At 37.9% G+C, this 17,337-nt stretch overlaps 2 protein-coding genes across 11 annotated transcripts in view; both read left to right on the forward strand.

The window, feature by feature from the left end:
- The window catches only part of LOC115659409 (sodium channel protein type 3 subunit alpha), a 964,414-nt gene that overhangs the window by 159,532 nt on the left and 787,545 nt on the right, over window positions 1-17,337 (forward strand). The window lies entirely within an intron of this gene.
- SCN1A (sodium voltage-gated channel alpha subunit 1) overlaps window positions 7,193-17,337 on the forward strand; it is a 173,153-nt gene continuing 163,008 nt past the window's right edge. For 3 of the 9 annotated variants that reach the window (XM_030579455.1, XM_030579458.1, XM_030579459.1), the window contains exons 1-3: window positions 7,199-7,491; window positions 15,686-15,902; window positions 16,574-16,653. The gene's annotated coding sequence lies outside the window, so the exon portion shown is untranslated. Of the gene's footprint in view, window positions 7,492-15,685; window positions 15,903-16,573; window positions 16,654-17,337 lie in introns of all 9 variants that reach the window. The other 6 variants (XM_030579453.1, XM_030579454.1, XM_030579451.1 and 3 more) reach the window with 5 other exon arrangements.

The raw sequence follows: 17,337 nt of genomic DNA on the forward strand, positions 1-17,337 counted from the left end.
ATATCATCTGCTTGACCGGGACATGTAAGGTTCGAATGGCTATTTAATGGGGGTGGAACAACAGAACACGGCAGAACTGGGTTTAAAAACTAAATGGCTGCGTTTATTCTCCTTTAATTAGTAACGGGGACAAGTTACAGCTTGGGCCAAGGAAAAACAATTTATCAACTAGAGCTATTATCTATTTAAACCATACACTTCCTCATACAAAAAAAGGGGAAGCAAAGGCAGGGAGTATAGGCTATAAAAGTAACCACTTCTATACACAGAATAAGGAACAAAAGAAAGGAGGCAAGGAGCAGGGGGAGTTAGTAAAGGCAGAATGCTTGCAGAAGTTACAAAATACGTACCACACTCCAAATACAGCTGACCAGCAGCATAGGCACCGAGTACATAATGAATTACGGGACGTGGTTTTATTTCGACATGACACGACATGAGCTGGCAAAATCCAGAGGAGACTCCTGGCTGACAGGGTGATCAGGCCTCTCAGCTAACACGCGGGGACTCCTACTGATTTTGGCGCGGGACATAGTTTTGTTTGGGGGTCCGTACTCGTGTCAATTTTGGATTGGTTCCCTTTTTACATGTGTCAGCATTGGATTGGTTCCTAGGCTCCTTCGCCTTCCGGGTTCCGGGCTGGAGCCCCTTACATCAGTAGAGGCTGCACTCGGCACACTGCCTTCTTTGTCTGAGACAGGCTTTCATGTCCATATATGGCTCACGGGGGGTGCACCCGACACACTACTGGTGCACCCGGCACACTAGTCCTTTGTTCATGACATGCTTGCATGTTTGCATACGGCTCTGGCCTGACCAACAATTGGCCAGGCCGATAACTTGAGCAAGGGTTTAGGGTTGCGACGCTGTTATGTCTATAAAAAAGTAAATCTGATATTTTGTAAATTTGAAAAAGAAATAGGTATATGGCTAATTAAATAACTTGAACTTAGATTAGACTTAAATGTAAAAAAAAGTCAGATCCTGTTTCAAGTGAAGAGAAAAAGAAACTATGGGTCATGAATTTATGCTTTTTTATGAGCACAATTTGTATTTATTTGTGTGTTGCTAGGGGGTAGGACCAGTCTTGTGAACTTGTTTGTGCAGTAATTCTTACATTTAAGCTTTTGTGTTAGGCATTTCAGTATCTGTGTTGAATCAATATAACAAATGTATGCCCTGGGCTATACAGAAGAGCTTTTGAAAGAAGTCGTTATTTCTTTTACTACTGATGATGCATCGATTATACTGAACCATAAATCTGTGTTGCCTGATGCTGCAGAACCACTTCTCTGATGTCGTTGTTTGGTATCAAATGACTTACTGCTAGCAGTTTGAAATATTCTCCCTACACTTTCTGTAATATTTTCACAGCTCACTTATGACATTCACCCTCCAAAACCAATGTCATTTAAAGCATTTATTGTGATTTATTATTATTTTAGAAATGTGCTAGCCAGTTCACAAAAATTACTTCAGATGCAGTTCTTGCCCATGCCAGTGTACCATCTAAATTCAATATACCACAAGAACAGAAGGTCATAAACAATGAATGGGTGAATAAATGAAATAAATAAAAGAGAAAGGAGATAATATTAAGGTCACTTGGTTACTCAGCCAGGCATCTATGTATCTTGATGGTTCTATTAACAGTTTTTAATCTTTCCTTCTCATAGACAAGACTGCAGAAGTACATCTTTATGCAGCAGATTTGAATGGAGTGAGGACGGTGGGTTAGTGAAGGGCATATCAGACATAGGCAGCAGTGAAGAAAGGTACAGAAGCATTTCTGGTCAGGTGCCATAGATCTCGAATCTAGGCATGTAGTGTTGCCGAGCGAGAGCCTACCCTCTGCACCACCACACCGCAAGGTCAGCAGAAGGAATTGCTTTGTCCTACAGTTATGTGCACAGTGATGTGATTTAAGAAAGAACCTTTCAAAAACCAAGCCCTATTAATATTTACTGAAGTATAAAGTTTTCTAGTGGGCAGTGAACTATAAAAAACAGTGAAGGTGGTTCCCTACTTTTATGTAATAAACTTGTCATTTAACACTTGGTCTGTTGCTATTTATTTGACTAACTCTCTCACCATTACCAAAATTAACCATCACTCTTCATATTAGCAGTAAGGTTGACTCAGAAGAGACAGTAACGCAGTGAGTTTCAAGTGGTGTCAGGAAACATTTTGTTTCTCAATGCAGGATATTGTTAATTTGACAATAGTAGATCAGCATTATTCTGCCACACCACAAGCCAATTTAGCTTTGCAAACTATCTCACACCAAGTATTCTTGGGACACAAAACTACTAGGTGTTATAAATAATGTGCTGCAGAAAAGACGACTGTGCAGGAGAATGAGAGAAGTTATAAAAAGTAAAAACAAATGAAATACAAACTTGTGGCAAATATCCTATACATTAACTGATTAAATCTGTATGACCCACTTGAAACTTAAAAACATTAGTTTTGGCTGCAATAGAGGGAATACGATGGCAGGTTATGCTCTTCCTTGAGAATTTTTGATCATGCCACTGTGTTCACTTGTCCATTGAGTTTATAATAATAAACAAGACAGCCAACTGTGGGTCATCACCTAAAAGCCCTTCCACTCCTTTTTTTGTTTGCAGAGGTCTTTCTTTAAAGAGCAGAACAAATTAAAATAGTTTATGAAACTTTTTTAAGTGATGTACATTTACCTAGCTAAAATAAGTGAAACTTAAAAAACAAAACCCCAAACAAATGAAAACAAATTTTAAAATATAGATGCTCAAGCTCCAGTTATGCTGCTGCTATGTTTTGCTTAAGATGTGAGTGATTTAAAGAGGTTATAAGATATTTGGGGAAGACTATTCAACTTATTTTGAACACTGTGTCTTCCACTGTGCTGCCTTGACCATCAGTATTGATTTTGTTTCTCCCACTGACTTCCGTGGTATTTTTAGTTTCTAGCTTGGTTCTATGTTGACTCTACAGCTCTTTCTGACTTTTTTTCATTCGTGTTGTTTTGCCGTGCAGTGGGTGAGTAGCCTTCACATCTTGCATTATTCAGATTACAAGTAAGGAGTTCTTACAATCTGCACATATCCTTGGCAGAATCTACAGATTGTGATTCCATTCTTCCTGACAATAACTTACATTCACATAGCGCCTTTCATCCCAAAGGATTACATTATCGTTTACTTACACAGTGTCTTTAAAGTGCTGGATAAGAACAAAGCATACTACAAACTGACATATGGTCTATGCCCTAGATCTTTGGGTCCAGCTGATCTGCACTTTGCACAGGGCCTGGAGCGGATGTGTTGTGGGGAAATAGTCTGTAAGCAACATTTCTGTTCCCTTGATCCTTGGCCCAGCTGGAAGCTGAATCAAACTGTTTCCTAAGTGATCAGTTTACTAGGACTATACAGGGACCAGGATTTGGCCCTCTGTCTATTAGGTTTCTTATTCTCTGTTTCTAGACTCCCCCAACCATGTGTTGGAGCTTTGAGTAAACACATTTAGACTTTTTTTGATCCATGTTACCTAGTTTTCCCTGCCCACACTGGCTTATCCTGATTGTATAGCTCATTTTCCCTTTTCTGTATAGCATTAAGGTGTCAGTCAGAAGTGAGGGAAGGAATGGAAAGAATCACATGAGTCAGAGTAAAGGGACATATAAAATCAGTGGAGGCAAAGGAAAGCAAGGTGCTGCAAAAATGCTCCCTTTTACATCTTAAATCTGTAAGTGATATGTGATGTCTGATCATACATCTTGTATTTATAATACTCCCAAAATCTTATTATATAAGATGACTTTTTAGGAAAGAAATATGCAAAGTCTGTTAAATTAATTCAGCCACCTACTGAATATTCTGTGTTTGTATGATAAATGAAAATCTGTATTGCAGTGTTCTATTTACTAACCTTATACAACTGCAGAATTAAAGAAAACTTTCATACTGAAAGGACCAAGAATGTAGGATATTTTTCTGAGGTTCTCTTGGTCTTATTGTTTTATTTATTTTGTTTTATTAAAAGCTTATTTCCGCCACACAGCCCAGTCTCTTCTCCTGTTTGGTCGTGCCATGAAGTCATAATCCTACGTCTGTGATGTCACAATCTGTTGCTGAGAGATATGACAAATACAACTTTGTTACATCAGTGCAGGATCAAATTTGAAAAAAGAGACTGTAAGGAAAGAAGTAGAGCTAGTGGAACATAAAAATGTGCTGTTGTGTTAAGCTGGAATGTTTCACTGAGATGTTACAGTTTCAACAAAGACCTTATGAAAAAAGGATGGCTAGGGCACTGGTCATTCTGTGCACTGAAGGCAGTGAGGTCATGTGGAAAAAATGTTATCATCATGTAATTAAAAACACTGTCATAATGCATCACTATAAACAAGAGGGCTGAACCAAAGTTGCACAGGCAACTGTGGAAAATGGCATTTTCTAATTTTTTAATGTATGACTTTTCAACCTAAATAGCGTTCTTTTCACATAATATTTTTGTATGTACTTTCCTAGGGTGCTTTTAGGAAAAAGGTAAAAACAAATTATGTCACATGTAGCTGTAGCAACTACTCTATCCTGCATCATGAGCAGGATTTGCACCCTGAACTTTCAGCAATGCAGAAAAGACTGCTACCCTTTGAGCTACAGGACTCAGTACTTCAGCTGATAGCAGAAAGCTGTTATCTCAAAGCAGGGAGAATGTACTACTGGGTCAGAGGAGTGGTCAGCAGTGGGGATCCAGCTTTTTCACCCCACATCTCTGAAAGTCGGAAGAACTCCAGTCCCATATGGTTACCCCTAGAGAGGCAGGAATGGACTGCTGGGGCCAAGTGATGAGCCCAGAGCGACTTGCTGCTGCGCAATTTTACTGAGAAATGGACGTGAGAGAAGGAAAATAAATTTAACGGAATGATAAAGCACTTCTTTAGTCTGAAGGTAACCCCCTGCCACATATCAAAGGCTGCTGCAAACAGTGGAGGTATGAGACCTTTTCAAAGAAAAGGTGCAAGAATCCTTTATAATGGAAAATGTAAGGCATCCTAAATATAGGTGTCATTACTAGCTCCTCCAAAATATGTATGTACACGTACACAAATGATCAAGTGTACTATTAGTTTAAAATCTATTCTGTCCTCTGTCTGTGGATGATAATTAGCATGGAAGTGGATAGAATTAATTTCTGTCTCTAACTTCTATTATCTCTATCACTCTGCCTGTCACATATGTAAATATACACTTATTTTAAATGAGCAGTCTTGTTAAATTAAAACACCAAAACTATTGGCTGATATTTTAAATTGTATAAAAATGTCTAGGGACTTTGGGCAGGAGCTTCCTGTTAAAAATCAATTTAAATCAATACAGCACACTTTTGATTATTATCAACTGATAATGTGATAGCCATTTTAATGCAGCTATTTTAACAGCACATTGATTTCAAATGTAACAATAATGTACAGTCAATATGAAATATATTTGTCCTCCACTGATTCTTTTTTCCTTCAAGTAAGACTTCAGACCTAAAAACCCTCCTGTCTATTAGGTCAATAGATGTCTATCCCTTTATACCAAGTGTCACTGTCATTCATCAGACTTGTGTATAATTCTCAGAAGAGAACTGTTCCCTCAGTGGAATATAAAACTAAATGGAAATTCTCCAACAGAAAGTGACACTTGCACTATTATATATTTTAGCACAGCAATTTTTTAAAGAAAAAAGCCATAACGTGGATCTTGAGAAAATGGGAAAGAATAATGGAAATAGTTTAAAAAAGAAGTCAGGCAACTTTTTTACACAAAAAAATAATTACTGGCCCATTTTCGACCCAATAACTAGAACCATGTTTGAACTATATTAACAATGGGCAGATTTCAGCAGTTGCCATGCCTGAGCAGACTTGTAAACCCAGCCTAAATCTCCATATTTTTTAGTCTTCAGAGACACATTTTTCCTGGGTATCTTAGAAGGATTAAAGCTTTCACTGAGAGTTCAGTGACCTGACCTTTTGTATTGTTGCTGAGTTTGCTTTTTTCTTTTTTCCAGTGAAGACCAGGTCTTAACTTAGCTCCTGAGAATTGCCATGTCAGAAAATGGTTGTATTATTTACCATCATGTCCACTTACCTAAACATCATGGATATTTTGTTGTTAGGAAGAGCACCAAATCCATAATACTGGGGTAAACTGCAGTCTTACCAATGGTTAATTATTTCATGTTTTCTTTTATGCTTCAATTGCTACAACAGTTGTAAATACTGCCTAAGTATTTATACTGCCCCGGTGTGCCATAATGTTCTCTATTTGTTATTAAACTACAGTTGTTTTAAATATAATCAGAAAAGCACAAAATTTCTCATATAAATGAAAGCTTCTGTTTATGACAAGTAAATAAATCATGCATGGTATTCACAGGGTAGGAAAAGGTTATGTGTTATATTTGCACCCCAAGTATTCAAGATTCTTTACTGTTCAACACATCAAATAAAAAATAATTTACATCACATACAGTAATTTTAGTTAACCATAAAACCCACATTCCATACAGACCAAAAGAAATGTTTCTAGGTTTCCTCCAATTAAGCTCCTGGTTAAGCCTCCTTGTTTCTCCCCTAGTGTCCCCCACAAAGGAAATGTTAGTATATTACAAACAATAATAATCTAGGAAATTCTCAAAAGCTTCTCTTCAAAACATATCAGTCCTTGCTACCAAGAGTAACTTGAAAATCATCAGAGCCAAAAATATGTTTAGTACATAGTTTGTTTGAAAATATCAAAATCCTTGTAATGCAGCAGCTTCTCTTCTGTAACACTATGTAAATCAGATCACAAATGGCATTTCTTCCAGGAACTAGTTCACTAAGATACATGCACAAAGATATTTATTTAGAGGAATATAATGTTCCCTTTGGAAATTCCAGTATTTCAGGTTTATCTAATACTCTCTTTATTTTTCTTCTACTTACCATAACTAGTTTAGATACAATTGTATACAGCAGTAGTCTGTGCTTCTCCTTCTTTACTTGCCTTGCTGTTGCTCTCCTATTAGCTGTAGCTACGCAGTCCTTTAGATACAATGTGACAGAAATTGTGTTAGGGGTTTGCACTGAGCACAGATGCAGCTTTTGCACTTGCGGTCTGCATCATATGTAACACCCTCATTCCTTCCAGTCATTCATTCCAGGGGAGGAATGATACCAGGTTTTCTGAGCTATTCTTGCCTTTTCTCCCAGAATACTCAGGAAAAAAAGACTTCGTGATCTCCATGCAAACTAACAGCCTGTCTTCTGCCAGTACTGCCTGCTTTTTCCAGTGATGACATTCAGCTTTGCTCTACCACAGGGGATACAGCACTGATTCCTCATTATGTAAGGCAGTCTAGGTCAAGTGTAGGAGAGAGAAACTGCTGGCCTGAGCAAGCCAGTGGGATTGCTCCTTCAGCTTAATGCTTCATGGGGTATGGAAGTGGATTCTGACCTTTGCTACATCTTCTTGGGTAAATGTTTTTGCATGATTTAGTGGTAAATATGCTGTTTTTCTGTGCAGATGACTGTCTGCCATGCTGTGAGATGCAGAGAGAAATTGCTAGTAAAAACCAGCTCTTTCAGCCTGCTTGAATAAGCAGAGTAATCTTTCTTCTAGCCATCCCAGCTTTAGGGCACTTTGCAAATAAATAAATCATAAATTAGGGTTTGCTTAACAAACATCTTATCTATCCATGTGGGGATTATTGTTGATTTGACTGATTAAACAATGAACAAAATCCATTTGCTTGGAGGTGTTGTGGGAAAGCATTATTAGATGTAGCTATTAGCTCAGAGAGATTTACTGCAATTCTTGGCTTTGCATTTCCTTTGCCTCACATTACAAATATGCTTCCTTCCCAAAAGAGCTGCTTTATATTTTATTTCCTTGCCTTACTTGATTATTTTTAATGACAACAGTTAAAGTCTGAAGGATATTCAGCTATCATTTATTGTATGACTGCATGAATTTACACAACTGTAATATACTGGAGGTGAATGCTGCAGACAAAACTACAGTTAGTGAGCCCTCTGCAGAATGTCAGGACAATATATGCTGGCTAAACTTGCTTTAGGTTTTTGGTGCACCAGGGGAACTCAAGTAAAATTGTTAAATTTATACTCACGTTGGAAAATGAACCATAAAATATACGGAATGGATCTTTCTATAGAGTATATTCCTACAGTGAGGGTTGTCAGGTGGTGAATAGAATGATCACTAATGGAATGCAGCAGAATAGGCCCTAGGAAGTAACAGCATAACATTGATACTGCAGTCTCGTGTAGGGAATTTCAGTAAGGCTGGCTCACTTGTTAGGACAGTTACCATTTAATGAGGCATATATAATAATTTAGAAGTATTCTGGTATATCAGGAGTCCTTTATTCTATAGCTCAAGTGCGCGTGTATAGCACCATGGACAGCTACTAAGCACTGTTCAGTAAAGTAAAAGAGTGACACAACTGAATTAGAGGAGGTGGTAATTTGTAAAACCAAAGACTGTTTAAACTGAATATGAGTGGATGTGAGAGAGCTTCAGTGAGCAGGTGTATTGACTTATTAAGTTCTATTAGCTTACTACTAGGATCTTGAAAAAGAGGCTGTTTAATACATAAACTTTAAAAATTATTCATGTACATACTATAGTATTTGTCTCTGTTAATGAGCATCTGAACATATTTGAAAAAAACACATGTAAAGAATTATAGATTTTCCTACCATAGAAGGTGTGGTATTAAAGAACATTATGCTCTAATTTAGAGGATTTTATGGTTTAACAGTGGCATAGTTGTTGATGAGAAAAATTTTGTTTGATTCTTTCTTGTATCTAAATAAGATGAAATAAATATATTTCCTCCAGAGCTAATTTTGATGGGGATAATCCTTTAAACATGCTCTGTCCAATTTAGCAAAATAATTATTCCTCACTTTTTTGAAAATAATCAGTTAATAGTTTCAATGCAACACTGTTCTTGAAAGTGATAACTTCCATAATTATTAAGAGCTCTGTCTCCCCTGGCACAATGCTGTCAATCAATCAAGCTGTCTGTTTATCATGATCTCAGCTCACTAGTTACTACTTGTTAAATGAAAATCTTTCTTGTGATAACACATGATCAAGTTGTACTATATGGTATAATTTAGCAGAAGTGCCAAGCTGACACCTTTTATTAATTACTTTGTGAAAGAAGAAGTTAGAGTCAAGAAAATACTTCTGTCTGACATAATGAAAACACCTCTTTTACTATGCATAGTGCTGTTGTATAATATTTTAAAGGAAAATTCTGGCACTTCAATCTATCCAGCTGTTTCTTGAAAGCAAACTACTAAAACAGTTGTAGCATATATTGGTGTATGGATTTTTTAAAATCAAAACTGAAAGGCACCACATAATGATGTGCCTTTACTGCTCTGATGAAAGTTTGTAAGCTTGTTTCTGCCTACACCATTCTAAAAGAATTAGTGCATTGTGTCTGCGTACATAAAAAGGAGCCATGGGATAGAATATTGTGAATATAATTTTTGTATTGATTCAAAGAATGTTAACAAGCTAAGCTATTTAATTACACAAAGTCATTGATTTCTTTTTTTAAAATATATGCCGCTGGTTTTTGAAATTTTATCATTATTCTACTTTGTGCATCATTGCAGATGTTGTAGATTGCAGTGCTGTTACAATATCTCTCAGCCTGCCAAGGCCCAAATGCATGACTAAGACACAAAGGGTTAAATTCTGGGAGAGCGTGAAACTCACTTGCAGGCTATGTGATCAGCCATATATAAAATGAAATCCACAACTCCGAACTGCAATATGTGATATGGAATTACTCCAAAATAGCTACTGCAGAGTATGGATTGGGGTAGGGACTAATGGCCACTGTTCCCTTTTCATGTGTTTCTGTGGCCTGGTGGAATTGCTCAGTTCATGGACATAGTGGCCACAACCCTGGCCTGCTTCACAGTATCCCTGCCCTTTCTACACTTCATACCGTATAGATCAGGGTCCCCCTGGGCACCCTATATCCCAGTCCCACACAGTGAAACCAGTTTTCTGCTGCATTATGGACCTTCTGAAAATTGCACTAAAAATTAGGAGCACAGAAAAAACACTATAGCATGTGCTGAAAAACCTGGGGCACAGCTGAGGAATCATTGAAAGACTTGCCAGAAACATAGAGGAGTGGAGGAGCTTCATCACTGCCCTGAGCACCAGAGATGTACTGCAAACATGATGATGATGATGTGATTTACAATTATTTTGGAATAATTTATTTATCGTAAACATCTGTGACAACAGTTTAATTATGATGTCAAACAATTTACAATATACGCGAGTATCATTTGTATAAAGACAAGATTGGATCAGTCTATCACAACTGGGCAATTGAGATATATATATTGTGTGTGCTGACAAAAAAAATTCAGAATATACTTACTAAATTAGAATTTACAAACGTAATATTAAGTTGCTAAAGCAAAGCTGTAAACAGCTTAATTTGACTGTATCTCACCTCAGATATAAATGCATATTGGTCTGTAGTGTTATAATTCAAAAACTTCAGACAGGCTTGGGCTTTTAAAAATCCCAAGCCTTTGAAATGCAGAACTGTCATTTTTCATTTGTGTTTAGTTCCATGAAAACATTCAGAATGTCACAAAATCTATCGAGTGCTGCTTTGCCATCCTAGGGACCCACCTGGGTAAATTGTAGAGATGCTCTGTCTCCAGGACAAAAATAATTCTCTTTCTTTTTCAGAGGGTTTTCAGCCTTTGCACTGTAACTGGTTAGAAGAATAAAATATTCCATTTTCTCTGGAAATTAGCTGGCTGATTTTTTTCCAGTTTCCGGTTATCCAGCAAGAATGATTTCTTCCAACCCTACTTGCCTCCATAACTTTTCTGTGACTGCAGAACTATTCATATTATCAGTTGGGTCATTTCTATCTCTAACCTACCAGGTTATCTGGATCTTCTCTCTCTCTTGCCCCAGATTGCCTTGTAGATTCCTTGCACTCCATTTTTCAAACAAAGTGCAACTCTTGGAATAGCTTTAATCCCCAGAACATCAAGTAAGCAAAAGAGACATTAGAAGACTACAAGAATATGGGAAGATCTTTTAATGCACTGGCATCTGAAATGTATGCTGTGGTCATACCTGACAAAATTGTTGTTCTCAGCCCCTTCTCCAGCAATTACACAGAGTTTTCAGTGTTGCTGGTGTCATGGTTTCCTGCCATTGCTGAACATCACACCTTCTGAAACATAATTCTAGAAATTTCCTCAGATTTATACATTAGTTTTTCCAGTTTACAGCGTAAATGATGATGCTGAGTCGGAAAGGCATACAAGGACCAAAACCTGGCTATTAAGCCACAGTTCACAAAAAAGGGAGCTGCACTGCACTGGCAGTCTCCAAGTGCAATATGGTAAATTTACCCATTTATGCTCTGAGGCAATGTGTGCTTCTTTCCAACCACAGGGGACTCTCCCCAAATCTGGAGACGGATTACAGGTCTGGGGAGCAGGAAACCTCTCCCAGGACAAAGCAGCAGCAGTAGTGATGACACAGGTTTGGGGGTAGCAGCCCAGAAAGCGGAAACTTGCACTCCTTCCGGTGCATGGCACTGCACTGAGACGGGGGATCAGACCATGGGAGCGAGGGTGGGAAATAATGGAGGCCAGGCCAGGCTAGATCCTTGCAACCAGACTCTCAAAAGGACCTGACTACAAGTGTTCGGTTCGGGTCTGGTATGAAAACAAGCCTGGGTCAGGTTCAGCTTGCCTGTGATCTAGTCAGGTTCAGGCAGGGCTTTAAAATTAGGTCCAAGCAAACCTCTAGTCAGAACAAGTCGGGGGGAGGAGCAGAAAGGGGGCTGGCTGGTGGATCGTCCATTGTGCAAAGCCACAAGCCATTGTTGCTTGTGGAGAAGAGGCACAGGAAACATGGGAGTTACTGCAGCCTCAGAGTTTCAGTAAGAGTCATGAGGCACACTTGCTGTCACTGGTGTAGCATGTTGGCATGAGTTCTGCCACACAGGCCCTTGGAATCTGATTATTCATGTTGTATGATAGGTGGGAAGGGTTTTCAGCATGTGTGCAATGAGGAGTGAGCAAAATTTTTGTCATGATGAATAACTTGTGTATCATAAAGTTGCTGGTGTTTGAAATGTATTTTTTAACTAGATACAAATAGTATCTTCCTTGTTGAGAGAAGTGGTTCAACATAAGGTGGTACGAACTCTTTCTTCCCCTCTTATCTTCTTGTAGGAAAAGCTTATATGATGAAGGGAATCCATAAAACTTTTTCTGAACTGCGGCAGAATATATAGGTTTCAAATATTAAATATACAGTAAGAATTTACACTGTAGAAACTCTGTAACTGTTTATAATGACTTGCTTATGGAAGAGTCTTCTGACCCTCTCAAATCCCAGGTCTGATGGCTTGGCATAGAACAGTTCGGGGGAAATTGGCGAGTTGTGTTAAAGCCACAGTACTCCATCGGTCATTAAAAGCTACTGAAGTTTGTTGGGGCTAGACTACAGCACCTCAGTATATGCTGTCTCTGACAAACCTGGAGCTACAAGAAATTCATAATGCAGTTAAAAAAAATTTTGTCTTGCATGCTGCATGCTTTTTAAAAGGTCCTTTAGGTACCTTCAGCCCAGTTACATTCCACTACTGATACCTGAGGAAAAAAAGTCATTTCAAGACCTGTTAAACAATGAACACCTTCACAGTATATTAGTATGAGTGCTTCTAAAATTGTGATTAAATTGTGGAAAATTCAAAGTGTTCCTTATAGAGTAGGCTAGGGTCAGTAAAAGTACAGAACTAAAATAGAACGCAGGTTAGGCATGCTAACTAGTTCAAGACCTCATACAAGAATCTTTTTGTGTTGCACGGCCTGCATTTATTTATCTGAATTCTAGTGTCTCCTTATTTAGTCCATTTTGAAAATGACAACATTTAAAGTGCTATATATAGGTAATAAAAGGAATACCTTGTAGCATAGGCTTACAGAACCCAGTTTATACTTACAAACTTCAGGGATGGGAGTTTTGCCACTTCACCTATCTAAAATCTGTACTTGCCACTGCCTTGCATTTTTGTCATTTTCAGAAATACTGGCCCTGAAAAGCACTACTTCTGGCAACTGTGTAATACTGACTGTGTTTGCCAGATCTTTCAGCTCTTGAGGGAGATTCTGTCTCAAAATGTGTTCCTTTTACCACAAGCAACTGATCTGTTGCAGCTCTTTCAAGGACCTTTCGGAGCTTTGCAACATATAAAAAAGCTCATTCAGATGAATCTGCAAATGGTTAAAGCTAAATAAGAACCTAGCAATTAAGGTGCACGTTTGATTCAAGGAACTGGTAATGAATTATGGATCTTTCCACCTTTCGGTCTGGGATTCATATGCCATCTGTGTACCTGTGACCAGCCTGAACTGTTGGACAACTGTTCATTGGCCTACATAGAATGACTAGTGGACCAATGTTCATCTCATAAAAGCCAAGCTCACAACCAGTGATCTCACTGGTGATCACAGCAGAAGGGTCACGGAGTGAATATGCAGTCTTTCTACAACAGGATTGAGGCACATTCAAGGGAGAAAGCTTGCACAGCTTCTGTCCATTTTGTATTTGTCCTATGCACAGAAAGCTTCAGTTTCCAATGTTGTCAGGCTGGGACCTTTCATACTCAATTAAAAAAAAACAATTTAAAAACAATGTAGACCATCTAGAAGAATGGTATTGAAATTAAATATCTTGTCATGTTGGCATCCATCTTGAAAGGAGGTTTAATTTCAACAGCCTTTCTTGATACAATTTTGAACATTTTTGCATACATATACATCTTTTTGTAGAGCAGCACAGTTCAAAAATGCAAGTAACATTAATGTTAAAGGAGTACAGCCAAGGTATTCTTAAAATGTGTTTTCTCTATATGGTTTGTAATACCCTCTCAGAAGCTTCAAATACAGCTTCTTTCCTATTGATTTTATCCTTTTCTACTTCATAAACAGAATTTTCCTCCTGTGTTCCTATAGCAGCTTAAAACTATAGGAATGTTGGTTTGGTTTTTCCCCCCCCCCCAACTAAATATTTAGAATCTTAAGGATTATAATTATAATAACGTTAACATTTGCAGTGCACGTTTAGATGTTTATAGGGATGGATTTATTGTACTTGTTAGAAGAAATGCTCATAATATTGAAGTATTAGTAAATATTTAAAGCTGGATCATAAAGCCCTGATTCTGAAGGTGCTGAATGCTTCCTATAAGGTGCTGAGCATTTTAACTCCCATTGCATCAATGGGAGTTGAAAGAGCTCAGCTCCCCATAGGATTTGGGTCCAAGCAGAATTTAAGCCATAATAAAAATCCCATGATGCTAGTATATAATAATCTGCAGACTCTTTAGAGTCAATGAATTACACATTCAAACATTTTATAGCTACAATATTGGACAGGACAGCCTCATTATACATGGCTGCTTATTTGTTTTTTATCTGCACTTGCCAAATGCATATATTACATAATGAAATAAATGTTTTATTATTTTCAGCTTTTCTTCCTCCACCCAGAACCCCTTCCTTGTCTGCTCACTGCTAGGATCCCATCTTGCATTGTCCCCTTCCCTAACACCATTGGTTGCTCTGCACCCATTGCACCCCAGCTTAGGTAAAGCTATGACTTTCAAAAGCACTTGCCTATGGTTATTCCAGTTTTTAACAGTTAATTTTTTGTCAAGAAACAAAACTAGAAGTGTGTAATGCTCTCAGATTTAGCTTTGATAATAAAGATAAAGCTAGGAGCCAGTGCAGCTGTGGGTTTGCTCTGCTGGAAGGTACCATCACTTAGCCGTTTGAATTTCAAAATGCATCATTTTTTAAAAGATTTGGTGTCCCAATTGTTATTCCAAAACCTTGTAACACGTGGACCTAACATCATAGTTGTGTGTAGCAATACATTTGACTGACAAGACAGCATAATATGCAGATGTGATATCAATCACATCCTGTCATATTAAAGTTTTTGATGATACTATAGCTTAATAATGGTAAATTCACCATTCAAATGCAATGGTGAGATAGAGTACAAATAGAAGTCAGTTGAGAGATGCATAGTAACATATACTTGAAGGATTTCTGCTGTCATCATAATAAATCATAACAATGAATTTTGATATAAAGAAATCATTCCCCAAAAGAGGAGGTCAGAATAGATGACCTGGTGGTACCTTCTGCCCTTAAGCTCTGTGACTCTATGATATAAATAAATCATTCATTCCCAAGAGATTTTAGTTTTATTTGCTTTGTTCCTATGTTTCAGGAGTAAACAGTATCCAATTTTTAAAACTTAAGTGAAAATTTAAACAACAAAACAATTTTGTTTCATTTTGTTCATTTTTAAAATCAGGCAAACTCAATTAATTTATTAGTTTAATCCTTGCTCTTTGTTTCTGCTCTGAAGGAGTGGATCTATAGAACAGATATGCACGGACTTGTAAAAGATGCTATTCTGGCCAAAGAGACTTAAAAAAAATCTGCTGGTTACAGCTGGTTCTTTCATTTTGCCAGTAGATGGAGCTGTCCCGTAAGGTGAAGGCTCTCCCTTTCTCTTCCCCACCCCCCACAAAGCTATTTGCTGTTTTCTGTTAGGTACCATAGAGCGAGCTTCAGAACAGGAAGCTGAGGATGAAGCAGAGAGGATACTGCAGAGGTCTCTGTTTTTTCCCAATGAGAATGCAGCAATTCTAAATACTTGTTAATCTTTTGGAACTGGAAATATGAACAACTTCATCAGAGAGCATTTCATCACCATTATTTCTGGATGCTTTTCTTTCTTGTAATACATTGGAAACTCTTGTTTTATCAGGTAAGCTGGCAGAACATTTAATCATGGACCTTAGTTCATTTACGTCAGTTATCTTGTGGGGCAGGGGGAGGGGTTAAAATAAAGAAGTATACTTATAAATAAATCCTATACCTGCCTGTTCTGTAGTTAATACTAAGCATGGGATAGAACAGGAAATCCAATTTTGGATTTTACAGAATCTTTCATAAGCTGCAGTCAGGTCTGTTTGGCAACACAGCATTTTTTTTAGAGGATGGATTTTATCGGCCTTATTTTTTGGCTGTTTGCCACTTCTTGTATTTGTTTGCCTGTTATTGTATTAAGGAATTTAATTCCTTAATTGTCATTTAGAAGTGTTAGACCTAACTACTTGAGGTCTTATTGTTCATTAGTGCAGAGCACAAATTGGAGTCTAATATAGAAGCACAGTAAAAAGGCAATAGGGTTGCCAGAGCCCAGCGTTGCAGGGGTGTACAGCCTTCCTCCCATATTCAAACAGAGGCTCTGCTTTAAAGGCCGAATATCTTACTTTGGGTTTTGGTGGGGGGCTGCTGTCTTTTTAAGGAAAATTCTTTCTAATGGAATACACAGTGGACAAAATTTACTTTTATTTACATATTTATTTGGCACTAGTGGTAATATTGCAGATATGACTCGGTTCATAATCTGAACCGTCTTGCTTTTTTAAACAGCACAAGAAATTTGCCAGGTGGACAGAAAGGTCTTTCAGCATCTTTTCTAAAATGGATTTCTTCTCTGCTACATGTCGGAGGTATGTGCTTAAAAAGACTGCCATCAGATTCACGTCTCTTGGATTTTCTTTTCCCTGTTCTTTGGCAAAAAGTTTTTGTTGCTCACTATGCAGTACTTCCAAATGGGCTGACATTTTGATTTTAATGTCAGACTAGATATCTTAAAGTTATAATTGTGTTTGTTTCCAAATGCTCATATTTTACAGGTGTGATGTCAAACTTGTGAGCTGAATTGACTATTGTTACTATCAAATGTGGCTGCTTTTCATATGGATTTTCAGTTTGATATATGACTGAGCAGCGTGTTAATGTAGTGCAAAAGAAAAAATTGCAGGAAAAATCACACTGAGAATCTGAGATTAAATGGACAAAAACAGGCGAATTCATTGTAATTTTAGTTTAGTTTATTCTGTTGTGCCCAGGTGTCAAACCTTAGTCCCAGATTTGGACCTTAGCGTCCAAAATATGGGGGTTAGCATGAAAACCTCCAAGCTTAGCTACCAGCTTGGACCTGGTACTTGCTGCCACCACCCAAAAAATTAGAGTGTTTTGGGGCACTCTGGTCCCCCTGAAAAACCTTCCCTGGGGACCCCAAGACCCAAATCCCTTGAGTCTTACAACAAAGGGAAATAATCCTTTTTCCCTTCCCCCCTCCAGGTGCTCCTGGAGAGATACACAGACACAAGCTCTGTGAATCCAAACAG

Source organism: Gopherus evgoodei, chromosome 11 (genome assembly GCF_007399415.2).
Source record: "Gopherus evgoodei ecotype Sinaloan lineage chromosome 11, rGopEvg1_v1.p, whole genome shotgun sequence".
Classification (NCBI taxonomy): Eukaryota; Metazoa; Chordata; order Testudines; family Testudinidae; genus Gopherus; species Gopherus evgoodei.